A 27,982-nucleotide genomic window follows, 5' to 3' on the forward strand; every position below is an offset into this window, starting at 1 on the left:
CCAGGGTCAGGTTCCAGTGTAGCATAGTGTATCGCATTGTTACATTTATATAGCGCTTCGTACCCCTATGGGGCAGTGAAGCCTGCCTACGTAGCACGCAGCACTGTGTAGGATTGTGTTTGGAACATTGTTTTCTTTGTGTTTTTAGTCTATGAGGGAAGAGTTTTTTATGTTGTGCGCATGGCTGCCAAGATTCATAGGTCCAGTACAGAGCTGCCCTTTGCAGTTTCTTTTCTTTGAATTATGGGACTTATATTTCCGGAGTTATAATGGAATCAAGAAAACTACAAGTCCCAGAATTTTTAAAGAAAAATCTGGCACCCAAGGAACTAGTCACGCTTGGATCTGGGACATTTGCCAAAGCTGCGTGTGTGATGGCCACGGCAGCAGCATGCAGCGCTTGCAGTGTGAAGGATGCACGAGTGTGAGAAGCTGAGCTGCATGTTTTGGTTGTTACTTTTTAGAAAGCTGTCATATTTGAGCAGGTCTGCAGATGCCTGTGTGGTATTTCTTAAGATGGCAGTTCTTCGTGCTACTACTGCACAGGGTTTTCCATGCTGAGATGTCTGTTTATGGACCCGCGTCAGGCTCCACGGCGTACGGTGCCAGGATGAGCGCTGCACCCAGGACAGGCCACATGGTGCAGGTGTTAGTGCGCCACCCTTGGGTTGGACTCGAGGGTGGGCACTTGCCTGCCACTCTCCCCCTGAGCGAGCACTGTTGCTGTTAGACTCCAGGGTGCGCAAACTTCAGGGCAGATTTACAAGCCCCTTGCGCCACCTGTGCGTCACTTTTTGTGTCATACTCGTGCAACATTTTAATGCTCCATATTTACAAGGACAGGAAAAGCCACCCTACATGATGTTTCCTGCCCTTTTAAATATAGCCCCTTTGCATGCAGCACTTTGCGTGAAAGGGGTGTTCCATGGGTTGTTCTGTGGGTGTTCCCACGGAACACCCATGGAACAAGACACATTTCCAATTTTACGAGGAACCGTGAATCTGGAAATGCATGTGAATGCTATGCCTCCCCAGGAGGCGTAGGGAGGCGAAACAAGGAGAAATGTATTCATTTCCCCTCGTTTTCTTTTCCTCTTTCTATGCCTGCTGCATCTTGCAGCACACAAAGACAGAGGAAATCACATCTAATGATTTTCTTGTACAGGAAGGGTTCCCTTCCTGCACATAAACAATCATTGAAACAAGGACGTTTCTCAACTTCTAAGTGTGCCAATGCAGCACACATAGAAGTTGGAAAACTGCATTTCAGATTGTTATTGTGTAGGATGGGAACCCTTTCTAAACAAAATCAATCTCCCCACGACGCAGGGATTCTTGCACCATGGTGTAAGGGTGCCTGCGCCGGCGCATGGCAGCAGTTTGTGCGCCAGCACAGGGGGAAGCACAGAGATGCAACATATAGTTGTAAATATGTCACATCCCTGTGCTTTGAAAGTGACTCAGGGGCAGATTTACAAGGAACTGATGCATCTGCATAGATGCACCAGTTTGGATGCGCTGTATGTACAATACAGTGCTCCATGGCGCAAGGATTAACAGATGCGTCAGAATTTCTGACGCATATGTTGGCACAAAAGTGACGCATAGCTTTAGTTGCACATTAAAAAAAAGTGATGCAACTCCAGCAATGAACCACAACAGGTGGGTGAGTCCCATTCAAAAAGCTCTGCGTCATTCCTTATGCCTTGTCTGAACAGGCATAGGGATTTTCACACAGTGAAGGCGTAGAGTGACACAGTGAAATCTTGTAGATTTCATTGCATCAGTTCAACATGGCTTTTTGCCTGGGAACGCCCACCCTGCATAAATTATACCTGATGCAGGTATAATGTGACGCAGGGCTTTACAAAGTGACGCATCTCCCTAGATGCGCCACATAGTAAACTGGCCACATTTTTTTACGCCACCGCTGCTGCAGCGCAAAAGTGTAGCAACTGAGAGAGCGAACCATCCTCTGCTACCAACTGAGCGGGCGGGATTTTTGATCTCTATCTTATCACTCTAGATCTAAACCCCGTTCTGGTCGATTGAATCTTTATTGCCTGTCATTGAGGAAAGAAAGTGCATCCAATACCAGGTTAGTTTGATCAATAATGGGCTCGACTCTGAAAAACCACATACTACTTCTAAGTTTTAAAGGTTTATTACAGAGTCTTTGATAACTGCAAGTACAGGCATCTCAAAATGAGATTCAAAAGATACAGAGGCACTAATACAAACATATGTTCTCTGAAAGCTCTTAGGCGAGCAAAGAACACTACTAGGACTAGTTCCAAAATCAGCAGGGTTGCAAGCATAGACACGAATTGTGATCTATCCGTCATTTACAAAGGAAGGAAGGAATCAGGTTAGGCTGTCCCTACCCTGTACTAGATGGTATCCCTACTTAACAAGGTCCCAACCTATCAAAGGTGTCAGCTGTGAATGTCTTCCTAAGAAGATCACCCACTCTTAGTCTTTAGGTGAAAACATATGATCTCCAGTCATGACCCCTCTCTGCCTACCCATCCGCTCTCTGAAGGGTCCTCAGGCATCTGCTCTCTCTCCCCCCAGGGGTGCTGTCCCTAATACGAAAACACAATTACAGTTGAAACGCCCCTCACGAGACGCCCCTCACGTGGTGTCGATTCTGGCTTTTTCCATGATGATCTTCCTCTGGGCCTCGTGCTTAGCGTTGACCTTGCTTCTCAGGCTCTTCTCCGGCCCGCTGATACCCCCTAAACATTCCTGAATCCTCCTCCATGTCTGTACCAGTCTACTCGAACAGAGCTCTATTCATTAAACTTTAATCGAAACCCCCTCGCACCTGCAGACAGACATCCGCAGCTTGAATCCCAATTCTCATAGACTTTTAACAGAAGTTTGCAACTTATGTCTCAATACAACTCGACATGTATCAGCACGTGCAAATTAGAAAAACCCTTTTTCTCTCTTCAGGCCTACAACCCTTCTCGCAGAGATTCTACGCTCACAACACTGTGCCTCTGTCAGTCAGCCTGACAGTCAAACCCCAGGACGCCCTCTATGCCGGCAGCTGGCTGCAATGTCGAACTATGCCTGTGTCAGTCAGACATACAAGGCGAGCACTATGCCCGCGTCCGAATACAATCTGAGGGCTGTGCTGCTGCGAGGCTCCCAGGTTGCGAAGCACTGTTCCTATGCAAGCCAGGCTCCAGGACCCGCACTATACCTGTGCAGACTGTAGCACTGTGACTCTGTTAGTCATACTCCAGGACGAGCATTATACCCGCTTCAGGTTCCAGTTTATGTCAATGCACACTCAGTCATACTCCAGTGTGTGCACTATGCTCGTGTCAGGATCAAGTGAAGCACTGTGCCCATGTCATTCAGACTCAGGGCTCTCAATATGCCTCTGTCAGGATCCAGCGCGAGCGCAGTGCCCGTGCCCGACTCCAGGTGCCCCTGGCGGTACTTCCTGCTGCAGGCCTCTAGCTGCTGCGGTCCCTTTAAATCCCCAGCAGGTTGCTGGCTGCTGATGTCACTGGCGCTCGGGCTGCAGGAGGGATCCTGCGCCCCGCACACACGCTGCTATCAGCGATGGGCGAGGAGGGGGGCAGCAGCGGCGGGCACTGAGGGAGCCGGGCACCGAGCAGGGGTGGCCGCTGCGGCAGGGACCCTTACCCCCGAGGCAGGGACCCGCCTGCTTCCCACAGAAGGAACACCTGCCGCCGCCAGGTAACTGCATTCTCCCAGACCCCGAGATCGGAGACGCTCTTGGCAGCTGGAGGGAGGGGGGTTAACAAGGGCACCCCTGCCAGAGGGGTGGCATCGATGCCACCGCGCTGAAGGTCACTCGCCGTGGCCTCTCATTCTCTGCCCTCTCCCACTAGCGTGCACCCCCTGCGCCTCTGCTTCCTCGCCCATCTCGCCAGCCACATCTGCCCTTCTCGCTCCCTCTGCCCTTGTCTCGCCCCCCTTCTGAGCCCCCTGTAGTTGTATCTCTCTCTCCTCTGCCCTTGCTTCCTTCATTCCTCTCTTTCTCGTTCCACTTTTGACCCCGTGTGCAGCGCACATACCCCTCCCGCTGCCCTGGTTTCCAGCTCAACCTATAGTCCCTCCACCTCTAACCCCGAGTGTGTGTGTGTGTGTGTGTGTGTGTCTCTCCCCTAGGTTCCGTTTCCCCCTCTCTATCTCGCTCCACGCCCGACCCCCATGGTGTCACTCTCTCACTCTGCTCTTGTTTCCGTCTCCCCTCGCTTTCTCCCCCCACTTCTAAACACCTGTGCATCTCTCTGCCCTGTCTCTCTCCCCCCTTCTGACCTCCATGCGTGTCTCTCCCTCTGTCCCGGTTTCTTTCTCCCCTTTACTACATCCCTCCACTTCTGAAGCCGGTGTGCACCTCTCTCTCTCCTTCTGCCCTTGTTTCCCACCACCGCACTATCTCGCTCCACTTCACATTGTGTCTCTCTCTGCCCTTGTTTCCTTTCCTCTCTCTCTCGCTCCCCTTCTAATCCCTATGTGTGTGTCTCTCTCTGCCCTTGTATCCATCTCCCCCCCGCCCCCTCTCGCTCCATATCTGGCCTCTAGCCGCGTCTCTCTCTCTCTGACCATGTTTCTGTCTCCCACCGTTCTCTTCCTCCACTTCTGAACATCCGCCTCTCTCTCTCTCTCTCTCCTTCTCTCTCTCCTTCTCACTCTCTCTCCTTCTCACCCTCTCTCTCCCTCTCTCTCTCTCTCTCTCTCTCTCTCTCTCTCTCACTCTCTCTCTCTCTCCTTCTTTCCATTTCTTACCCCCTTCTGATCTCCGTGTGTAGTGTAGTCTCTCTTCCCCTGCACCTGTTTCCATCTCCCTCGTTCCACTTCTGAACCCCGTGTGTCTCTCTCTCTACCCTTGTTTCCACCTCCCCTGTCGCTTTCTCTCCCTTCCCTTCGGACCCCCATGTGTGTGTCTCTCTCTGCCCTTGTTTCCTTTCCTCTCTCCCTCGCTCCCCTTCTAATGCCCATGTGTGTGTCTCTCTCTGCCCTTGTATCCATCTCCCCCCTCTCGCTCCATTTCTGGCCTCCAGCCGCGTCTCTCTCTCTCTCTCTCCTTTCCATTTCTTACCCCTTCTGATCTCCGTGTGTAGTGTAATCTCTCTTCCCCTCCACCTGTTTCCATCTCCCTCGTTCCACTTCTGACCCCCGTGTGTCTCTCTCTCTGTCTCCCTCTGCCTTTGTTTCTCTCCTCCCTCACTATCTCGTTCCACTCCTGACCCCGTGTGTACATCTCTCTCCCGCTGCCCTGGTTTCCATCTCACCCTCCGTTCGGCTCCACTTCTATGTGTGTTTACTTCTCTCTCCCCTAGGTTCCATCGCCCCTCGCTCTCCCGCTCGAACCCCCCCCCCCTCCCTCTCTCCCTCTGCCTTGTTTCCGTCTCCCCCTCGCTTCCTTTCTCCACTTCTGAACTCCTGTGTCTCTCTCTCTGCCCTTCTTTCCATTTCTTACCCCTTCTGATCTCTGTGTCTAGTGCACGTCTTTCTTCCCCTGCACCTATTTCCATCGCCCCCTCGCTCCACTCCCAAACCCCACGTGTCTCTCTGTCTTTCCCTCTGCTCTTGTTTCCCTTTATGCATCCCTATCTTGCTCCACTTCCCCGTGTTTATCTCTCTCTCTGCCCTGTCTCTCTCTCTCCCCTGCTGACCTCCATTCGTGTCTCTCCCTCTGTCCTTGTTTCCTTCTCCCCCTTTCTTGCTCTTGCTCCACTTCTGACCCATGTGGGTGTGTGTGTATGTGTGTGATATCTCTCTCTTCCTTTGCCCTTGTTTCATTTCCTGCAGGCTCGGTCTTGCCTGTTGGGCAAAATGGCAGTGCCAGAAGGGCTGGTCTCACAGATGAATCAATCAATTAACCAATCCATCAATCAGTACTTCTATCACACTGCTTATCACCCCGGGGGAGATCCAAGTGCTGGTCTTTTGTCCAAGACCAGGTCTTGTGTTCTGACCTCTCCCCCCACCTAATAACATCACCCTCAGCGACTGAGGGGGATGTTATTAGGTGGGGGGAGAGGTCGTTCCAGGACTTGGCAGAGAGATAGGAGAACAAATGTCGTCTTCGGTGGATGCGGGGTACGTGGGTGAGGGCTAGGCAGCGGAGTGCATTCGTCTGGCAGGTTGTTGGAAAGTCAGGTAGTGATTGATGTAGGCAGGTCCCAGGTTGTGGAGGGTTTTGTAGGTGTGGGTGAGCATCCTATATTGGCATCTTTCCTGGGCCGGGATCCATTGGGGCATTCTGAGGTGTGGGTGGTGCTGGTCCATTTGGGGAGATTGAGGACGAGTCTGGCTGCGGCGTTCTGTATTGTCTGGACTCACTTGAAGAGTTGGGTGGAGATTCCAGCGTAGAGTGCATTTCCGTAGTGTAGACGAGTGGAGATGAGGGCTTGTGTAACTGTTTTCCTGGTGTTGATGGGGATATATCTGAAGATCTTTTGGAGCATGCAGAGGGTGCAGGAGAGGGAGAAGAAACTGTGTTGAAATGCAGCATCACAGTGAGGTTGCTCTCCAGGATGATGCCGAGATTGTGGGCATGGTCAGTGGGGGTTGGAGTGGGTCTGAGTTTGATGGGCCACCATGTGTCGTCCCACGGTGTGGTGTTATTCCAGAAGATGAGGACTTCTGTCTTGTCCCTGTTCAGCTTAGAGCAGCTGGACCGTACCCAGTTGGAGATGTTGGTCATGGCATTCCAGAAGTTGGATCTACTGGCAACTTCAGTGAGGGAGAGGATTAGTGGGTGTCATCCATGTAGAAGTTGATTTTGAGTCTGCGGGGGTGTACGATGTCTGCCAGTGCCGTCATGTAGGCATTGAATAAGGTGGGGCTGAATGATGAATCTTGGGGGACATCGCAGATGATGTTCTTGGGTTCTGCGGTGAATGGAGGTAGGCAGATTCTTTGGCTTTGTCCTGTGAGGAAAGAGGTGATTCAATTGAGGACATCGCCTTGGAAGCCGATGTGGTGGAGTCTTTTGATGAAGGTGAGGTTGGATATGGTCTCATATGTTTCTGAGAGGTCGAGGAGGGTCAGTGCTGTTGTCTTGCCACAGTCAACAAAGGTTCTGATGTCATCTATCTAGGTGATCAGGGTGGTCTCGGTGCCGTGGTTGGCGCGTAAGCCGCATTGAGAGGTGCAGAGTAGGTTGTTTTCTTAGAGGTGTTCGGTGAGCTGGTGGTGGATGGGTTTCGCTAGGACCTTGGCTGGGAAGGGGAGCAGCAAGATGGGGCTGTAATACTTGACTTCGTTGGGGTCGACGGAGGGCTTCTTCAGGAGAGGTTCGACTTCTGCGTGCTTCCATGCATCAGAGAAGTGGCAGTAGTGATGGTGGCATTGAGGATGTCGGTGACGGATCTGCTAATTTCTTTCTGTCCTAGGTTGAAGACGTGGTGAAGGCAGGGTTCCACTGATGCCCCTGGAGTAGATTGAGGTCATGATGGCCATGGTATCCAGAGTTGTGAGCGGTTTCCGTGTGGTGAGCAGGTGCTGGATTGTGTCGTCAGTTGGTGTTGGGCTGTGGTCGTTGGGTTGGGGGTTAAAGTTGCAGTAGATGTTAGATATCTTGTTGTGGAAGTAGTCAGCCAGGGAGTCGCCGAGAGCTTGTGAAGGCCGGATGGTGTTCTCGGTGGCTAAAGGGCAGTAGAACTCTCTGACAATGCTGAAGATTTCCTTGGTGTGACTAATGCTTACTTCGATACAGTTTGTAGGGCGTCCTTTTGGCATCCTTGAGGCAAAGGTGGCATTTGTTGAAGGCTGATTTGAAGATGGTGCGGTCTGTTGAAGCATCAGCATCTTTCCAGTTGCTTGCATTTACATTTAATGAACCGGAGTACTTGGGTGAACCAGCTGGCACGCTTTCTAGATCTGCTGGTGCTGGAAGGTTTGATGGGGCGGCTGAGTCAGTGCAGTTGGAGATCCAGTCAGAGAAGTTCTGGACGACTTGTTCCAGGTTGCTGGTGGTGACAGGCCTGGTAATGTTGAGGGTGGTCCCAGGCCTGGTGGTGTTGAGGCGGTTGTTCACTGGGTTTCTGTGATCGTGATCTATCTGTGGTGCAGGGTGTTAGGAGGCTTGGTGGTGGGGCCCGGGCAGCGTGTGATGGTGAATTGGACGATGCTGTGGTTAGTCCATGTTAGCTCAATGGTTTGGCTGAACTTGACTGTCACTGGCAGTGAAGATGGGGTCAAGAGTGTGTCCCGTGCTGTGTGTGGGGGGCGGTGACCAGGTGCTTGAAGCCGAAGTTGCTCATGTTTTCTAGGAGGTTGGTAGAGTTGAAGTTGTTAGGGTCATCGAGGTGGTAGTTGAGGTCGCCGAGGAAGATGTAATGCGTGGAGTTGATTGCTAGGGGGCAGATGAAATCAAAGATGGCATTGCAGAAGCTGGGGTGTGGGCCTGGGGGTTCGTAGGTGAGAGTTCCTCTTATGGTTGTTTTTGTGTCAATTCGAATGTGGAAGTGGAAGTCGGATATCTTGTGGAAGTAATCAACCAGGGAGTTGCAGAGAGCTTCCTCTAATGGTTGTTTTTGTGTTGATTCGGATTTAAAAGTAGATGTCAGCCCATTCAGACCAGTGTGTGGGCTGCTTGTGGGCCTTGTTTTATGCTCTGGGAGGCCAGTTGTAATTGTTGATTTCTCATATATTACCACAAACATTGCCTTCAGCAAGCACAACTTCATGCGGTCTCCTGCACCTTGAAAACCACTTCTACAGTTTGTGTTTATAACAGCCAGATTTGCTAATGTGGACCACTTTTTTAACTAACTGATTTGCTTATAAATGCATCTTTTAATTTGGTGCCCTGGTTTTTTTCCTTTCCCAGTCGATCCTGCATTCCCCCTCGCTTTCTCCTACCATTTCTAAATAGGGTTGCCACCTTTCCTTGAGAAAAATACAACCTTTTAGTTCACTCCTAACATTCTGCAAAGGCACAGACATGATACTTAAGTAGAACTTTATATTAAACAGTCTGTATTCATTTTTAACATTGTCTTTCTGTCTTTGTTTACTTAATATATATCAGTCAGGGGTCGTTAGGACAGTAGTATAACACATTTTAAATTGTTTTCGTCTTACATTTACTGTTTAAAGTATGTACGGATAAGGGGGAAAAATACCAGCATTAGTGAGTTTTCTCATTTTTATGCTGGCTGGGGCATTAAAATACCAGTCATGCTGGTAAAAAAAACAACCAGAAGACAACACCAGCTCTGAATCTTTTTTTCTCTATTTGTATGCCCTTTTTTCATCTCCCATGCCCCGACTCTCACCGCTTCTGCCCTCCTGTATGTCTCTTGATATGTTGGTATCTGACTCTACCTTTATTTCCGCCTCCCCTGTCTAACTCTTCAGTTCTGCCTCTCCCCCAATGACCTCATATGCATGGTTCTATATCTGTCCTGGTTGCTATCAACCCCATGTCACTCTCCTTCCACATTGTTGCTCTGTGTGCATATGTCTCCCACTGTCATTCTTTCTATCCTCTCTGTTTCTTATTCCCCACTTTTGCCCCCTGCACTCTTCTTCGTCCCACTGCCCTTGTGTCAATAACCCCGATCTATGCCCTTCCTTTCCTTTAAACTTCAACTCTCTATATTCAGTCTCTTCTCTCTCTCTTACAGTGTCTCTTCATCTTCCTTGTCATATTTAACTTTTCCAGTGTTTCCCCTTTCCTTTTTTAGGTCGAGCCTAGCGTTGCAGCGCATGCGCTGACGCTTTGCGAGGCATGCAGTATTCAGGATAGGTGGATGCTTCGTGGAAGCTCGGCCCACTCTCCGCAAATCTTTTTCACTGGCTTAGGTCCTAAATGCAGCCTTCCAATTGTTTTTAGGCTTGTTAGCCCCTCCTTATGACAAGCATGTTGTCACTTGTATCCTTCCATGGCTACTGGCCCTTTTACTTCGAGTGTTAAACTGTATGGTATGTGTTATTAAAAAGCACTATTTTTTCTGCTCCTCCCTGGAGTCCCATTGTCTGTGGCCTCTCGCACCCCCGCGCCCCCACCCCCCCTGCACTCCCGCTGTCCATGCCTACTCGGCTCATTGCCCCTGGCCCCGCCTCTCGTTTGCAATGCAATAGGTCTCGCGTAAATACGAGTCCTATTGCATTGGAAATGCTTGTCTTCCCTCTGTGCCCTTGTGTAACTCTCATTGACCCGGGGCACATTTATCAGCCCCTTATGCATCTCTGTACATTTCTCCCAAGTAGGTTTCAGCACCACTGTGACAATACTCCCCCGCTCTGTACTCCTACCGTCCGGGCATTTCTCTGTGTCTCACTGCACATCTGTCGTCATCAGGAAAACCTAATTCTCTCTACGTTTGACACTCCCTCTATATACAGCTCCCACCAACAACACACCTGACTGTTCTCAAAGTTGTCTGTCTCTCTTTCTCAGTTACCACTTCTTGTGGCTCCTGGTTCATGTGTATATGTTTCTCTTCCAATCTTTCTATGTATCTGCTTTCTCCATCACTTACTTTTCCTGTGTGCTTTACATTTGCTCCATGCATCTCTATACTGTCTTCTGTTTTCCCTGTCTTCACTATTCTGTAAGCACTTGCTTCAAAGTCTCCATTTTGTGCTAACTACGGGACAAATTTACCAACGGTTTGTGCTGTGGACACACAAAATGATGGAAAGCGGGGCAAACTCTTGCAGTGGTATTTACTTTCAAACTTACTTTCAAACACAAAGGTATTTTTCTTTGGAAAGATGCCCTTTTCTCAGCACAAATAGCTCTACATGCTACTCTGCTCCACTTTTTGGCAGGGGTGTGTTATGGGTGGATAAGTGCAAGCACCCATAGTTTTTAATGCAAAGTCCGATCTACTAAGATAGTCAGAATAAACACAATAAAGACTTGGTTCCCAGGAAATCAGATACTTGATAAGGAAACTGACCCTATTTCTTAATGTATGTTTAAATATGTATTCTCTGTGTATTACAGACTCAATACATGGTGTTAAATGCAGTATCTGCTGTGTTTCTGTGCTATGACCTGTGGTTATGTATTAATGGTATTATTATATGAACCAAAACAATACAAAAATCTAAAAAATAAAAAAAGCCTCATTGAAGCACGCGCTTCCAAAAAGAAACGTTTTCATTTTTCAAACATTCTATACATTAAATACGCAGTGCACTGTACAGCTCCCATACAATGTGTGGAATGTTTAAGAATTTGCTAGGCGTAGAATTTTGTAGTGGTAGGGTATGCTCCCATCACAAATCCCATACGAGACCGGAGACACAGATCCCTGCTCCATGGTGCAAGGGTTGCGTGTGGCGGGAGGCAACCTGTATGTGCCCAAGAGCAATGGAAGATAAGAGGAGAAGGAAAAGAGAGAGGCAGAGGTTCATCCCCAGGTCATTAAGTCAGTATTGAGTGTCTTACAATTCCGTCTGATGATATTTTTCAGTTTGTTGTACAAAGGTTTAAAGGTGGTGACGCAAGTGAGGGTATTGCTTAAATGATTTCTGTGAAATTGACTCTTCAGGGACCGTCAGGCATTGCAGTGCCAGCCCGACGAGGAGCTGAAAAGCCCAATGATGAAGCATGACATCTTTCAGGGTGTGTGAGGCTAACTAAGAGGCTAGACTTGGCCCTCCCATTCGTGACTGGATCCATAATACTGGGGATGAACCTCTGCCTTTCTCTTCTCCTTCTCCTCTTATCTTCTATTCTACTCTCAATCTTTCTTCATATTGACTGGGTGACATATTGCACCCTCAACTTGGTCCCCTATGATTTAACACACATGTAAGCCATACCATAAAACAACCATTTAAAAGTGCCAACAATGCAAGTTAGCGGGGGTTATAGTCCTGCCTTTTGTCGCACTGTGTTCACATTGTTCATCTCCGTGCTGTTACTGTACTTACAGTCAGTCTGTATTTATTGCGTTCTCAAGCCTGTGAATTGAAGATTGAGTCCAGATCTCTGTAGAGGGCACTTTCCCCTCTGACCTATTTTATCATCTTGATTTAAAAAGGGATTTTCTTTAGGCATTGCCCATTGCGCTCATAGTCCACATTGTTTGTTTCTTAAATGTGTTTATTGGCATTTCAAGAAAAGTACAGCGAATCAATGTTCATATACATGTAGCCTGATGTTACAGAGAAGGGGAGCAAATACAGCATAACAAGTAAAACAAAACCAAAGCAGAAGCAGCACCGTTTGATCATGTGTGTTGAGTGAGATACATTGCAAACAAGCAAAGCAAGGCACAAATGTACAGATATAGTTTGCATAGCATTGTTAAGTGGGAAGGCTCTTTATGAGAAGTAACACAATTCAGCAACAGTAAACACATCCCGGGGCATCCAGATAATCATTAGCCATTGTTTGATTGCATTCGCGGATAGACACAGTAGCCTGGATAGGGGCCGAATTTGGGACAGCTAACCAAGCCAGGAATGGTCCCCAGATGTCTTTGGGCCTAGTAGTAGTTCCCAGTATATGTTTAATAGCTCCTGACAAAATGTGGTGTCTAAAACCCAGGTCTTGATGTTGGGGCATTTGCACTTGCCCCAGTGCATCGCAACTCTGCGCTTGGCCAGCAGTAGGAGCATAGAGAGCAGCCTACGGTGACCAATTGGGGCCTCCTTGTCATATCCCAAAAAGCCCACTTTAGGTGATGGAGACATGTTAGCCTCCAAAATCTCATTTATTGTGTTAAATATTTCTATCCAAAATGTTTCCATAACCAGGCAACTCCATGCCATGTGTAGGAATGTGGCGTTGGGGGTCTTGCATAGCCAGCAGTTCGCATCCGGGCGAATGCCCATGCGTTTAAGTTGTATAGGGTTTTACAGATGCGATGCAAGTATTTAAAATGTATGAGACACACTTGATAATTGGGCGAAAGCATCTCTAATGCCGTAGCAGAACTGCCATTGGTTGTCTGAATCAGGGTCTTCTAGCTCTTCATTCGAACCCATCAAGGCCTTTGGTTGAGTGACTGTGGATGAGCTTTGCATGGAACTAGTTTGCTGGGTGAAGGGTTTGTGAGCAGTGATTCTAGGGCTGGGAGAGAAGTTAGGGGGAAGGAAATGTATTGTGAAGTTTATGGCATGTACTTCTAATACTGTAGTATAACAATAGATTGGAGGATCTGGAGATACCTCCAGGTTCGGTTGTAGGAGAATTTTGGAAGTTATCATTAGGATATAGATCAGTGAATGTGTGCCATCCCAGGTTGTGCACACATGTGAAGTTACCTTTGTCTTGCAGTATTGGCAGCTGTGGATTGTGAGCAAGCATAATAGATGAGGCATATAATGTCGAGTGCCCAGCACGTAAGCGGAGCCTATCCTAGGCCCAAGTAGTGTGTCTGCAGTATTTAGGGTAACATGTTGGTGTTTATAAGGTCAGTAAAGAGCCACCTTTTAAAGGTAAAGGTGCCTCACCATCTGCTTCAGCTGCCACGTGGGGTTGATAGGGGTTGGGAAAATCCAGTAATGGAGAAAATGCACAGAAGGCATATAGGGCTAAGTCGGGTGCGCCCAGCCCACCTTGAGCCAATGGCAGCGTGAGCACTTCCCATGATATGCGTGGTTGTTTCCCAGCCCATACCAGTGAGATCAATAAAGATCTAAGAGTTTTCAGGAAAGATTGAGTTAGTTGCAGAAGCAGGCTGACAAATAAATATAAGAGTTAAGGTAAGACTATCATTTTAGTTATAGCAATGCGACCAGCCAGGGAGATAGGGAGTGTTGACCAGATGACCGTCTTCTCCTCCAACCATGTTAGTGTGCGACTAAAGTTCATGTCCCAAAGGTTTTGAATATTAGTGCTTAGCCATTTATCCAAATAGCGCACTGGACCAGTCGACCATTGAATAGGATAGTCTGACTCAAAAGGGACGTGGTGTTAGTGAGTGGGAGCAGGTAGGATTTGGACCAGTTAATGTGGATGCCTGGGAGGCCTCCGAACTTGGTGAGTTCGCGAAGGACTGGATTCAGATTATCTAATGGATCTCTGAGATATAGTGTGATGTCGTCGGCGTATAATGATATAATTACATTTCTGGTGGAGAAGTCAAGTCCGCTTGTATTATGGTGTTGCCTACCCTTGCCGCAAGGGCTTCCATGGCAATGGCGAACAGAAGCAGTGACAGAGGAACCCCCTGTCTGGTGCCTCATGTGATGTCAAATGGGGCCGAAGTTAATCAATTTACACGCAGCCTGGTGATTGGTTTAGAGCACAAAAGTCTGATCTGCCTGATGAATAGAGGGCTTAGTCCTAGTCTGGCATGGATGGTGAAGAGGTATGGCCACTCAAGCGAATCAGAGGCCCTGGTGACGTTGAGGAATGCCGCCATGGCAGGGGTCTGGGGTTCCAGTTGATGTAAGATGGAGAAAAAGGTCCTCAAACTATGCGATGTGGGGCGCCCTGGTAAAAATACGTATTGATCAGGTCTAGCAATAAATAGTAATAGGGGTTGCAGTCTGTTTGCAAGAAGTTTTGCATATATCTTGTTATCAATATTTATAAGGGAAAGGGGTCTGTAGGAGTCGCATTTATTAGGGGGTTTGCCTGACTTGAGTAGCGTTGCGATGACAGCCTCCCTGGTATTTGGGGGGAGTGAACCATTCTGTAGGGATTCTAAATACATTTCCATGAGGTGGGGGGCTAGGAGCGTGGTGTAATTCTTATAGAAGGCGGTTGTGATGCCGTCAAGACCGTGGGCCTTGTCGGTGGGAAGACTATTGATCACTTGTATTATATCTTCTACAGTAAAGGGCTCATCCAAATATTCTCTCTGAGCATTGATGAGCCATAGCAGCTCCAAGGAGTCTAAGTAAGCAGTTAGTTCGGAGTCAATGTGTGGCAACGTGGAGGTGTATAGTGAGGTGTAGAATTCGGTGAGGTGGTCGTGTATCTCTTTGGGGCCTCTGATGGGCTCATCATCGTTGTCTAGGAGTTCTGCTATATAGGGAGAACTACGTGAAGGTTTAAGTATATTTGCAAGCATTTTGCCCGGTCTGTCACCTTCTCCATACTGCCTGGATGTGGCAATTTTCCCCAGGAATTTTTATTCTCCGTTTGCTTCCTCTTCAAATTCAGAAATCTTTTCACGAATGGGTGCTAAAAGTGAAATGTCATTAGAGTCGAAGTATTGGAGCTCTAGTGTTCTAATTTCAGTTTCTAGTTTCTGTAATGTGCCGCGTATGGCCTTCAGCACTCCTGCCTGGTGAGTTATATATTTCCCCATTATGAAGATCTTAATGGCCTCCCAAAGAACGGAGGGAGATGATACTGACCCGTGGTTTAATGAGAAATATTCAATAATGTCGCCTTTGATTTCTGCCTGGAATGCTGCATCTAGCAAAGCGTGGGGGTAAGTCTCCACGTGAATTCGCGTTTAATAGATGTAGGGAATATGACCCTGAGAGTGCACAGGAAGTGTTCACACAGGGTCCTTGGTAGGTGCTGTGCATCTACTGCCCATGTTGCTATGTCTCCAGACATGAATCAGTGGTCCATTCTCGACCAGGAGTTATGTTGTGATGAGACACAGGTTCCCTCCCGTTTGTGCGGGTTCAGTCGTCTCCATATGTCTACTAGATAACGGTCAGGCATGACCGTGTAGAGTGCATGACCAGAGCGGGGTGAAGAGCGTGGGCGGAGCCCAATCTGTGTAAGTCATCAGAGAGGATTGCGTTAAAGTCTCCCCCATATAACCATGTCACATCCCATAGCAACGGCCTTAGCCCAAACATCATGAAAGAAGTCCAGCTTGTCTATGTTTGGTCCATAAATGGCGAGCATGACTATCTCTGTTCCATCTAGAGTCCCTTTTAATATAATGAATCTTCCTTCTGTATATATATTTGAGTGTGTCAACATCCAATCAATTCCATTGTGTATCAAAATTGCCACTCCCCTAGCATATTTGGAGTAGGTGGAAGAATGGCATTCACCCCAGTGCTTGTACTTCAGTTTATTTGAGTCAGTAGCATTTAAGTGGGTTTCCTGGAGGAAACATACGTCTACCTGTTGCCTAGCTAGGAAAGCGTGGACCAGTCATGCCCTTTTGTGGTTGTTAAGGCCCAGGACATTCCAGGTTAAGAATTTGTATATTGCCATCCTAAGTGGTTAATGGTCAAATGTAGAGTTACTGCGAATATCTTTAAGTGTCACTGAAGTAAATGTCAGCTGTCTCAGTGTGACAGAGTCGTCGCTAGAATGCCTCACTTGGGGCCAGATGTAGGTAATCCAGATTTAACAATTCTAAAATACCAAATTTTACCGATTCAGTATTTTAGAATTGGTAAATGGGATGTAGGTATCCATTCGGTATTTTTTACCGAATCGGTAAGATTCGGTAAATACTGAAGCGGTATTTACCGATTCGGTATTTCCCATTCATCCCTATGGGCCTCCAGGCCCATAGGAATGAATGGGAATTACCTAATCGGTAAATACGGATTCGGTAAAATGGGGAACACATTCAAGGGTGGCAGGGTGTCACATTGACACCCTGTTGCACCCCTGAATAGTGCATGGGTGCACATGTGGCACACATACATGCCCTAAGGGCATGTATGTCTGCCACATGGCACTGTTAAAAAAGCACAACATTGCTTTTTTAATGGTTTTCGTTATTTACCACCAACTTGTAGTTGGTGGTAAATAACGAATCCTTACAAGTGAAAAGCACTCACTTGAGTGCTTTCTACATTAAGAAGTCGGTAATTTACCGAATCGGTATTTAAGAATTCAGTAATTTACCGATACCTTAAATTACCGATCCGGTAAATTACTGAATCCTTAAATTAGGCCCCTACATTTCAAATGCCTAATACCGGTCGGTAATGGCCGAAATTCGGAAATTTCGGCTGTTACCGACCGGTATTAGGCTTTCTACATCTGGCCCTTGGTGTTTTGCGAGCAAAAGGTCTATGTTGCAGTGTGAATCTAAGAATTGTGTCATGGAATATTGTTTGTGTGCTTTCGCGTTAATCAGTAGCAACTTCTTAACAACCCCTCCACCCTCCCACCCACACCAACCCCCCAAATAGGTCGAGCACTTTAACCCCCCCACCTCCCATCCCAACAAATAAAACAGTAAACATTAGTGGAGCTCAAAGGGAGATCTACCAGGGCCCATGGGGTCACCGGCATACAACCCAACCTTCTGGAACGTTGGCCGAACTCTCAGAGAGCGGCTAAAGGGAACTTATCCCTCAGTGTTCCCAGGCTGCAGCCTGTAGTGTGGCGAGGTTGAGTCCCAGAATCACCCAACCTACTTGTTACCTTGTTAAGTTTAGAAGTGTAACCAATAATCATCGCAATATGAACGATTAATCACATATATCAGTCATTGTCACTTAGGGTAGCATCTGAAGTGGTGCGACTGGTTGAAACTTGGTTCTTGTGCTTCGATTTATCAATGTGTTTTGCGAACTTTAGTGGAGAATTCGCATCAGTGAAATAGCGTGGTATTCATTCATGTGTAATCTTCAGTTTTGCAGGGTAAAAGAGTGCATAGGTTGTACCGGATTTCTGAAGGAGGCGCTTGACAGGTCAGGGTTCGCGTCTGGCTGCCTGCACTGTAGGTGTGAGGTCTGTAAAGAAAGATAAGCTTGATGGGTGATGTTTCCCTTTTCCTGGACTTCTTTAGAACCACATCTCTGTCCCTGTAGTTCAGCAGGCGAGCTTTGATGGGTCATGGGGTAGTGCCTACTGCAGGCCTAGGGGCCCGAGTCTGATGTGCCCTCGCCACAATGAACATGGTTGATAAGTCTTGGCCAGTGATTGCGGTAGTCTCGGGAATACCTAGAACACAAATGTTATTCCTTCTTGAGTGTGCTTCCAGGTCTTCATTCTTTGCTTTTATGACAGTCAAGTCTTTCTCCATGTGCAATAGGTGCTCTTTTGATTCCAGCTGGAAGTCATGAGAGTCGGATGCTCTATTTTCAAGCTGGTCTAGGCGCGTTTGGTGAGTGTCCACGCGATCTCTGACCTGATCAAGTTGGGTAGAGAGTTTGTTGAGTTTATTGTCTATGGCTTTCAGGCTAGTTTTGACCTCCAGTAAAATGCTGTGTATGTCATCATCTTGTTTATCTGGGGGATTGCTCGCTGTCAATTCTGTGTCTTGGTCTGTCACAGTTTGGGCAGTTTGGGTGGATCTTCTACTGTCTAACAATATTTTCATTTGCTTAGCGTCGGTTTTCCACATCATCTTCTCTTATGAGTGATTGATGGAGCGCGTCTGGGTGTGTATGGCGCAGCTAGTGCTTGTTTCTGTGGGGAGCGGGCGGGGCGTGAGACAAATACAGGGTATCATGTACCCTCTGAGAGACCCAGGTCGGTTGATTATTGGACAGCGTGCGCACAGTTTTTATATGTATTGCTAGTTGCATTGTAGCTGCTGACTTTCGCTCCTACAGCCGAGTATATGTCACCAATGTGATCACAGTTGTGCTGAAATGCCATACTTGAATTAGTGGGCGTTTAGCTTTGTGCCCAGGAGTTCAACAGCACAGAGTAATTAACTTAGATCTTAGCTTGCCTCAGTCGTTGCAAAGGGCGGATTGCTTTACTGTCTATTTAAAATTACAATGTTTGAACTTTGGCAAAAGAGCTGGTCAGCGGTTGTACTGTTCTGATGGTGTTATATTAATAGCATGGCAGCCTCCCCTTCAACCTATGGGCGATCGTAGTTACGATGATACTTTTTCCCAGGACCGCACAGCGGCAATGAGGAAAAGCAGCCGCCACCCAGGTCAAGCAAATGAGCAGTACAGTGGAATCGGGGGTTCAAAAGTAATACACCAACCTGCATACGATGCGACCACTGCCAAGTATAGATTTCTCCAAACTCACGTCCTAGTCCACATTTTTACATACACACATATGAGAGTGTCCCATTGCTTCGTTTATGGAACTGTATGGCTCTTCCCCCTTAGTGCTAGGGAAGAGGTTCTCTTTCTCTTTTGGACCTGCCTCTGATGTTGGTACGGGCCGTCCAAAGCTACTGGGCCTAGCTGTGGGATATCTGTTGACCATTGCCTAATTTGTAAAAAACAAAGTACTAGTGCCCTTCTTGGAAGGCCACTGCAGCCTGCACCACCCATACCCTGCCAGTGTTGCCAGTGACAGTACCAACATAACAACGAAGGGTTGTACTTCTATAAGTTTGACAATCAGGACTATTTCAGGCCACACAAAGCTATAATAATGGCATGAAAGGCTGGTATTATTCATTTTCAATGTATATTGACTTAATAAACACTTTTGTTGTGCTCATCTCAAGCTAAAAATACAGCGCCACTAGGTGGTGGACTATCAATAGAGCCGGTGCTGACATGTTTGGGTGCTGAGCCCCGGAAACCACCGGCACAAATTAAGCACTCCTGTTGACACTGCAGACCCCCCCCCCCCACACACACACCAATCTTCCACTGTGGATAGTGGTTCTGCTACTGGTGTTCTACCACAATGTCCGTTCTACCACAATATCCTAGTTTTAATGGTCACGTGCCCCTATCATCTCCGTCATATCGACTACCAATGTACTAGCAAGTTATGTAGATGTGGAGGTACCATGGTAAATCTACCATTCCCTCAGTATGCGTACCTTTATTTACTTCTCTATGTAAGCTTATCGTGATGACGGGTTGGTAGTTAATTTTGTGGAGTCTATATAAGTTTGGATCTACATTATTGACCTTGATATTGTGACATACAGCTATGTTGTTTGTGCCTCACACTTTCCGTTGCTCTGGTGTTCTTCCCAGTACACAGGGGCGTGGTTACCATTGGTGCAGCAGGTGCAGTGGCACTAGGGCTCAGACCCCTGAGAGGCCTATTGACCCCTGATAATTGCCTTATTATACTACCCGAATAGCAGCCAAAGGGGCCATTCACCTTGCATACACCAGTGACACTGACATCCTTGCTATTCCTGCTTCCTCTTAAGTTCTAGACGTCTGCATGCTCATGAGCATCCTTGCTTACCAGACTGTGAAGGCAGACCTGTGCCCAGCGAGGATTATTAGAGACACTCCATTGGCCTTTGAGAAGAAGGAAGACAAAGGAAAGCATTTGGAGAAATTGACCGACATGAACAACTTTCAGAATTTATGAATAAGGAGTCTTCGAGGTTTTCAAGATCAGGAAGAGTGTAGACTATAACAGGAAGGGGAGTCTAATTGTCATGTTGGCAAAGCATATGATGACTGAACATATGAACAAGGATAAACTCAGATTTTGATAATAATACAGTAAGTGGATGGACAAAGCATCTTTTGAATTGATAATTGCAGAAGGTGTCTTGAGTGGATTTTTATTAGATCAGGATGGAACATATTATATAAAGCGAGCAACATGAGCGCTATATTTAGACTCTGACACAGTTTTGGGCTGACTGGTGTCCTAAGTAGATGGAGGGTGGGAGCAGAGCCAATTTACCACTTTAGGCAGTGGTAAATGGTCGCTTGCCATGGGTACTTTAAATTAATGTGTTGCTTTTGACTGGAAATGGAGCAGCAGTTGTTGACATATCTAAAGGAAACAACAAAAGAACGAAATAACACAGTTAAAACGTAACAGGGCGCATCACAACAGGACAGTCAAACACATAGCAACACTACTGCAGGGCAACACAACAAAATTACATTAAAATAATGTACCACAGAAACATAAACATAGCAGCATACAATTGTTGTATGACAGAGGCAGGTATGGCTAAATCATTTAGCACCAGGTCACCTTTGGGTAGCAGTTTGCACTTTAAAAATACTAATAACATAACAACATAACATAACCACGCGTGCCTCTACTACGGTGCTAAAACAACAAATGCATCTGAACAATGCATGCCTTTACTATGCGTGCTTTCATCACACAATTTCGTGGTACAGGCATGACTGGCAAAGAGATGTGTGGTAAAGATCACATCCGAGGCCTAAAACTACCCTACCCCGACCCCTAAAAACGATCCCAACCCAACCTGAGCCCTAATAACTTCCCAGAACCCCCAAACCCTTAAAACTTCCCCAATTCCCCCAAGCCCTAAAACTTACCGACCCCCCCAGCCCAAAAAAGTACCTCGACCCCTCCTAAGCCCAAAAAAACTACCTCAACCCCCGCTCGAGCCATAAAAGCAATCCAGAGCCCTAAAAAGTACTTTGACCCCACCCTGAGCCCTAAAAACTACCCTGACCCCCCATGCTCTAAAAACTTCCCTGACCCCCCCTCCGAGTCCTAACAACTGCCCAGCCCCAAATACTACCCCAACCCCCCTGAGCCCTAAAAACTACCCAACCCTCCCTGAGCCCTAAAAACTACATTGCCACCGCTTGAGCCCTAAAAGCAACAACCCCCGAGCCCTAAAAAGTACCCCAACCCCCTGACCCTTTAAAACTACCCCAACCCCGAGCCCTAAAAGCTACCTGACCCCCGAGCTTTAAAAGAAACCCCAGCCCGAGCCCTAAAAAGTACTCAGACTCCCCGGAGCCGTTAAAATGACCCTAACCCCTGAGAGCTAAAAACGACCCAACTACCCCGAAACTCTAACAACTACCCCAACCCTGAACCGTAAAAACTAACCCCCACCCCTCAAAACCCGGCCCCAGCCCTACTTACCAGTCAGTTTCCTCTCCCAAACCTTCTTCTTCCTGTGCACGCCCATCTCAGCATCTAGACTGCGTGCGCACTTAACCACGCATATGCGTGGTTATGTCATATGGTGGTTCAGGCAAGTGTGGTTCCACTTGTGGGGAAACGGCACTCGTGGCTCAGCCAGTGTTGCTTTCCCGTATAAAATAACAGAGTAAACCCCCAAAAACAACAAAATACCTCCCCAAAAATATACACAGACTTTATTGCCACCTATTAAGCCTGTAGGATTGAGTTTTATTTTCATAATACAGTGCTTAAAGGTGTTTGGAGAATGCACTGCCTTAATTTACCACCAAATATCACCTGTCAAAAATGTTCTGTAATCCAGTCTTGTCTTTATTTGGTGTGCATCCTACCATTAGTATGGCCTTGTGGCGTTATTGGTTCTGGAACCTTCTCACTCCGATGTCCAGGATTATACAAAGAATGGGCTCTGGGTTTGCTTATCAGCTACAACACGAGCATTGCATTTGTAGTTCTCCGGTATGTTTTAATAATTAATACATTTATGGGTTATATTTAAATGAGTGTGGGAGGGGATCTTGCCACAAACATTCAGTTGGTCTCTGGTTTAAGTGGCTGGTCCATGATTTGACATGCTGTACAGGGGCTGTGTTAATTAGAGTTACTAGTGGTGTTGGGAAGCCCTGATATGCATTTACCAGCCTAACTGGACTGTGTTGGGAAGATGTAAGGAGTTCTCTTTAACCCTTTCCGTGCTCTTGACGGAACCGTTCCGTCACGAGCCTCGGGTGGGCTGTGCTGGTGACGGAACGGTTCCGTCACCGCCTGCTCGCCGGGCCTGCGCGGCGCGAATTCCGCGCCTGTGCTGACGTTCTAAAGAGTGGGCGGGGCCGTGACGGAACCGTTCCGTCACAAGCACAGCCCACCCGAGGGCCGTGACGGAGCGGTTCCGTCATGAGTACGGGAGCGCCGCGCGGCCCCGCCTCCCCCTTAGCGATGCAGCGGAATAGCCGCCGCAGCTAAGGGGTTAATGTGCTCAGTTGATGGTTATCTTGTGAAGAACCAAGAAGGGCACATGCCGGTGTGAGCACAGTCATACCCGCCAATATGGCAGATGTGATGTGTGTTGGATATGTATAGAGTTTTCCAATATGTTGTGTTGTATGACTTGTGTCGAACTGGGTACGAAGTCCAATAGCTGCCCACAATCCTCCAAGACTAGGCAGCACACTGTGGGATGGGGTGTGTGTAAAGATCAGCCATAGCTGAACCAGAAACCAAAATTGCTCCTGGCAAAAATATTCAAACTACACCCGCTGCATTAAAAATATTCAAACCAGACCCTTTGCGGCAGGTGTGTTGTGAGAAACATGTAAAGTTTTGCCAACTGCCAAAAGATGGAAAATTGGGGGGGAAATCTCAGGGTTAAAAATTGAGTTGATTTCTGGTGGAAAGTTCTCATGGCCGCCCACTTGAGGTTATCTAATGAAATATTGCCAACAAAAGATATGCAAAAAAAATATATATATATTGAGAGCACAAATATCGACTGTATATACACTGTTAATGCTAGGTTATCCAGAAAAAATATATAATCAAGCTGACTTAAGATTGTGTCCTTGTTATAACCTATGACCTCAAACAGAATTGCACATATTTTAATTCTGCAGTCTATATGAGAGGGAAAGGAAGGCCTACGTCAAACCTATTTTAAAGAAAATAAATTTTAAGGAGTGTCGGGTAGCATTACACTTTTTGAAAACACTCCATAATCCTCTGGTTTGTTATTCAGTTGCGTCATTCCTGTGGGCTTGTATGAGGAATAGGAAAGGGCCAGCGCGTAGGCCATTGAGCAGGTAAAAATGTCAAGCCACGTATCAAGAGTTAGTACCTGAAAAGGCTCATTCCTTTTAATATATTTTTATGAATTTTCGTCTTTATCCCAGAAATTGTGATGAAATATTTGTATCTTTTAAGACAGAAAAATGTAATTATTTTTAATGTGATTTATTTGTATGTGCTTTTATGATCTTCTAATATGATCGAATAAAGATAAATTGATTGATTGATTGACTATATATACTTTGTATGTAAAGTAAGAAATATCAACAACAAAAATATAGAAAACTGCAATATTGTCAAGCATGGGTAAGTTTGAAATACTATTTAAATTGTATCAGAAGCGGGGCCACCTGACAAGGAGTCGGCGGTCTGCCTTCATAATTTGGATGCGACCACCTTCGTGGGGGTCTGAAAGTGTATACTTTGCATTGCGGCTCGTTCTGCGGGCTGCAGCACAAGCCGCGATAGAAAATATGCACTTTTTAAACAGGGCCCATAGTGGGAGGCCACGGGGGACAAGGGCCCTGCTAGGGGCCCCCAAAAAGTATTAGTTCCAGCCTTTTCAGGTCGGAAGAACCAACATGAAAAGACTGGTGGAAAGTTGGATTATAATCCCCATGGCCGTGCCTGAGAATACACTACCTCCATTGTGGGGAATGCGATTCAGCCGACTGCCCGATGGGCTCCTTGAGCCCATCGCAAGCTATCGGTCGGTCCCTCTACCAATGCGGTCCGACCGACCGCATATTAAAGCGGCGGTCTGACCGTAGCCATAGATGTTGGTGGGACCGACACTGACGTGCCGTTGGTGTCGGTCCCATCAACATCGTAATGATGCCCTATATTAACTTTTTAAAACATGTTAACTTTGAAATATTATTTCATTTTTTGAAAAAATGCTTATAAAAACAAACTGTAACACTTAATAATTGTGCATATTTTAAAATAATTAAAAAACAACATAATATATTTTTTAAATAATATTTAAACATAAATCATAAAAGATAATTTTATAATATCATACACTAGGTAATAAAAAAATGTTTATAATACCAACATACAATAAATTAACAAAAAAGAATAAAACATAAATAATACAAAACATTATTTACATTAAATAAATGGAAAACTAAAATAATGAATATATTACATCAACTTAAAAATATATTTACTACTCTCACTTCCATCTGTGCAATGGTAGGAAAAGTGTTGGACTTTGCAGGGGTCAGATTTAGTATTCCCACTCCAACGTAAGTAAAAGTACGGAAAGTCTTGGACGTTTCCAGCATAAGCAAACGTAGGGAAAGTGACTTTGGAGGGATCAGAATTACTATTTGCACCCCGATTTGCGTAATAGTAGATTACAAGTTGAGTTTTGACGGGATCAAATTTTCTGTTCCAACTCCAATCTAAGCAACAATAGGGAAAGTGTTGACATTGGAGAGCCCAGATTTACTATTCCCACTCCAATATGAACAACAGTAGGTAAAGTGTTGCACTGTGGGGTTGGCAAATTTACTGTTTTCACTCCAGTCTGAATTACAGAAGGGAAAGTGTTGAACTTAAGAGGTGTAAAATGTCCTATTCCCCTACCTGAATTTTTAAATAAAATGTTTAAAACACAGCAAAAAATGTAAACATATTGAAAAGAATACATGTATTCATTAAATATGAAACAAAGAAAATTAATTAAAAATATCATTTTTATATTACAAATAAACATCTCAAAATACCTCTTTCCTTTCTACCCTATAAACTAAACATCGACAAACAGTAAAAGAATTTCTGAAAATGAAGATTTATTATTAAAATAATTTTTAAACAATACAACTGCAATATAAATAATAAATATAAAATAAATGTACATGATTTAATAGTTAAACTGATCAACCAATTAACAATTCATTAAAAATCAACAAATAATTAAAATAACAATTAATTAATTTACATTACTAGTTACCAATTAAAAAACGTACATTACATAAAAATGAATATCAAGTTAAAAAATAATAATTTATATTTTAAATATCTTCACCCATTAATCCCCTACAAACCCCAAAACATGCTACTAAATTAACAATTTGTTAGTGAATTTTAAAAAAATCATTTAAAAACTTTGGAAAATGTGCTCAAACAAATTAAACACAATAATATAAAACATATAATTTATAATACTAAAATAACTAATATTAATCAAAAATAATGAAAAGACAATACTGTATGAAACTATAATAAATAAAACAATATTGTACAGGTATATTTAAAAAAAATTACATTACTAAGAAGACTAAAGCCATATATATACACAAAGCATTTTTGTGGTAAGAAAAGCCCTGATTCACAGAATCAGGCCGTTTCTGACCTAAAAAATGCCCTTTTCAATGTACTAATGGACACATTAAGGTTTGATACCACGTTACTGAATAACAATTTGTATTAGCAGTTCAGTATTTGGAAGGGGCATGTTTAGGGCATCCCTTCCAAATACCAATTCGCAATGTGTGAATGTTTTGCGACCAAATTCCGATCGCTAAGCATGAAAATTTTACCAACTCATCAAAGGATGTGATAATCAGTTTGCAAATGGAAAGGGGATGCCCAAGGGACCCCTCCACTTTCGAAAATGTAAGAAAAAATATTTTTTAAGAACAGGGAGTGGTCTCACGGACCACTGCCTACTCACAAACAAGCAATGGTAAATGCATGAGGTTTCGCCTTTGTGATTAATTATAGGCAGTTTTTGTTGTAAGTTGTACCTTTCTGAGTAATTGTACAATATAAGTTACATAAAGTCTGTTCAAGTGTTATGACTTGTTTATGTACAAACAGGCCCTATGTTGTACTGGTACTACTAGTATAGTGCGGGTAAGAAATAGAAACATTTTGAAAAATGAAATGAAAGAGGGAAACAATAGAATGAATTGATGGAATAGCAATATTATGTGTTTAGAGGAGCTCTGACAACTTTTGCCCCCAGTGCCATTGCACCTGCTGCACTATCCAAATCATGACTCTATTGCCTGTAAGGTAACTGCACTTGTGACTGCCTATTTAGTAGTAAAATGTTGCAATGTTTGGAGTTTAGAAGGGTTCCTAGAGATTTGGGCCCCGGTAGCACTGCACCTGCTGCACCATTGAAGTCATGACCGTAGTGCTTGCAAGGTAACTGCACTTGTGACTGCCTTTTTAGTAGTTAAATATAGCAATATTTGGTTTTTGGAGTAGTTCTGAGATGTTTTGTCCCCAGCGCCACTGCACCTGCTGCACCAATGAAAGCATGACCTTAGTGCCTGCAAGATAACTGCACTTGTGACTGCCTGTTTAATATTACATTTTAGCAACAATCGGGGTTTTGTGGGGTCCTTGGAACTTTTGGCCCAGTGCCACTGCACCTGCTTCACCATTCAAATCAAGTCCCTTTTAACTGCAAGGTAACTGCAGTTGTGGCTGCCTGTGTAGTAGTAAGATATAGAAATATCATGTGTTTAGAGGAGTTCTGACAGCGTTTGGGCCCATGCCACTGCACCTGCTGCACCATTTAAATCATGACCCTAGTACCTGCAAGAAAACTGCGCTTGTGAATGCCTGTTTAGTTGTAAAATATATCAATAATCCGCGTTTAGTGAGGTGCCTAGAGCTTTTGCTCCCAGTGCCACTGCACTATTGAAATCATGGCATAGTGAAGGAACGGGCTGAAATTACAAAACTCAAGGAATAATTTTAGAATAGGTACATGACCATGTTCACAATCCAAGACTTTGCGGCAGTTGTCTGGTGCTGTAATTTTATACAGAAACTGTCCCAACGGATAAAGGAGGTTAAAAAATCCCTTCCCAACACCACAGAATATGCTCATGTAAAGCACTGCAATCACTTCGTTCGGGTACGCTACATACAAACAAAGAGTAGCTCTTGTATATTAACTTTAATTTTAATGTGCAATGTTTATTACAACATTTAGAATTTGATCACAATGACCAAATAGATTAAGTTGTCAAAATCGATTCGATAATGTCTACAAAGTGCAAAGAAATGTACTGAGGTATGAATAGGAAATGCCACAAATGTTCTAAAGCTAAAGATCAGCTTTACACAACAAAGTAATAAAAAGCAAGCAATCCCACATACTGTTAGAAGCTGTCTGCCTTTTCCATGGTAAGAGATCTTATCTTATAGTTTAACAGTCCCTGAGGTCTTGACAGTGAATGGGAATTAAACAGGGTGAATTGCCCAAGATCACCATATGTTAGGGTGATGCCGAAACTTAAATGTACTTTTGTCCTTTGAAATCTTCCAGCTGCACATGTAATTGCCAATTGTATACAAATAATATAAAATATAGGCTATACAGTTTCTGGGAGTGCATTTAATATATATGAACTGAGAATGCCCATAATAAAGGGAAATGTCATTAAATACAAACACTTATTCTACCCAAAACGGTGATTTCAATTAAGGTCGTACTCTAATCATTACAAAAAGAGACAAAATACCATCCAAATAGTTGTATTCAGCTACTGCTGGCTTAATCTAGCC

At 45.3% G+C, this 27,982-nt stretch overlaps 1 protein-coding gene across 1 annotated transcript in view; it reads left to right on the plus strand.

Annotated features, from left to right (window-relative positions):
• The first annotated feature begins 3,485 nt into the window (after positions 1-3,485).
• INPP5J (inositol polyphosphate-5-phosphatase J) overlaps positions 3,486-27,982 on the plus strand; it is a 182,110-nt gene continuing 157,613 nt past the window's right edge. The window contains exon 1 of the mRNA XM_086943176.1: positions 3,486-3,717. The gene's annotated coding sequence lies outside the window, so the exon portion shown is untranslated. The remainder of the gene's footprint in view (positions 3,718-27,982) is intronic.

The sequence above is a fragment of the Lissotriton vulgaris genome, chromosome 11 (assembly GCF_964263255.1).
Source record: "Lissotriton vulgaris chromosome 11, aLisVul1.2, whole genome shotgun sequence".
Classification (NCBI taxonomy): Eukaryota; Metazoa; Chordata; class Amphibia; order Caudata; family Salamandridae; genus Lissotriton; species Lissotriton vulgaris.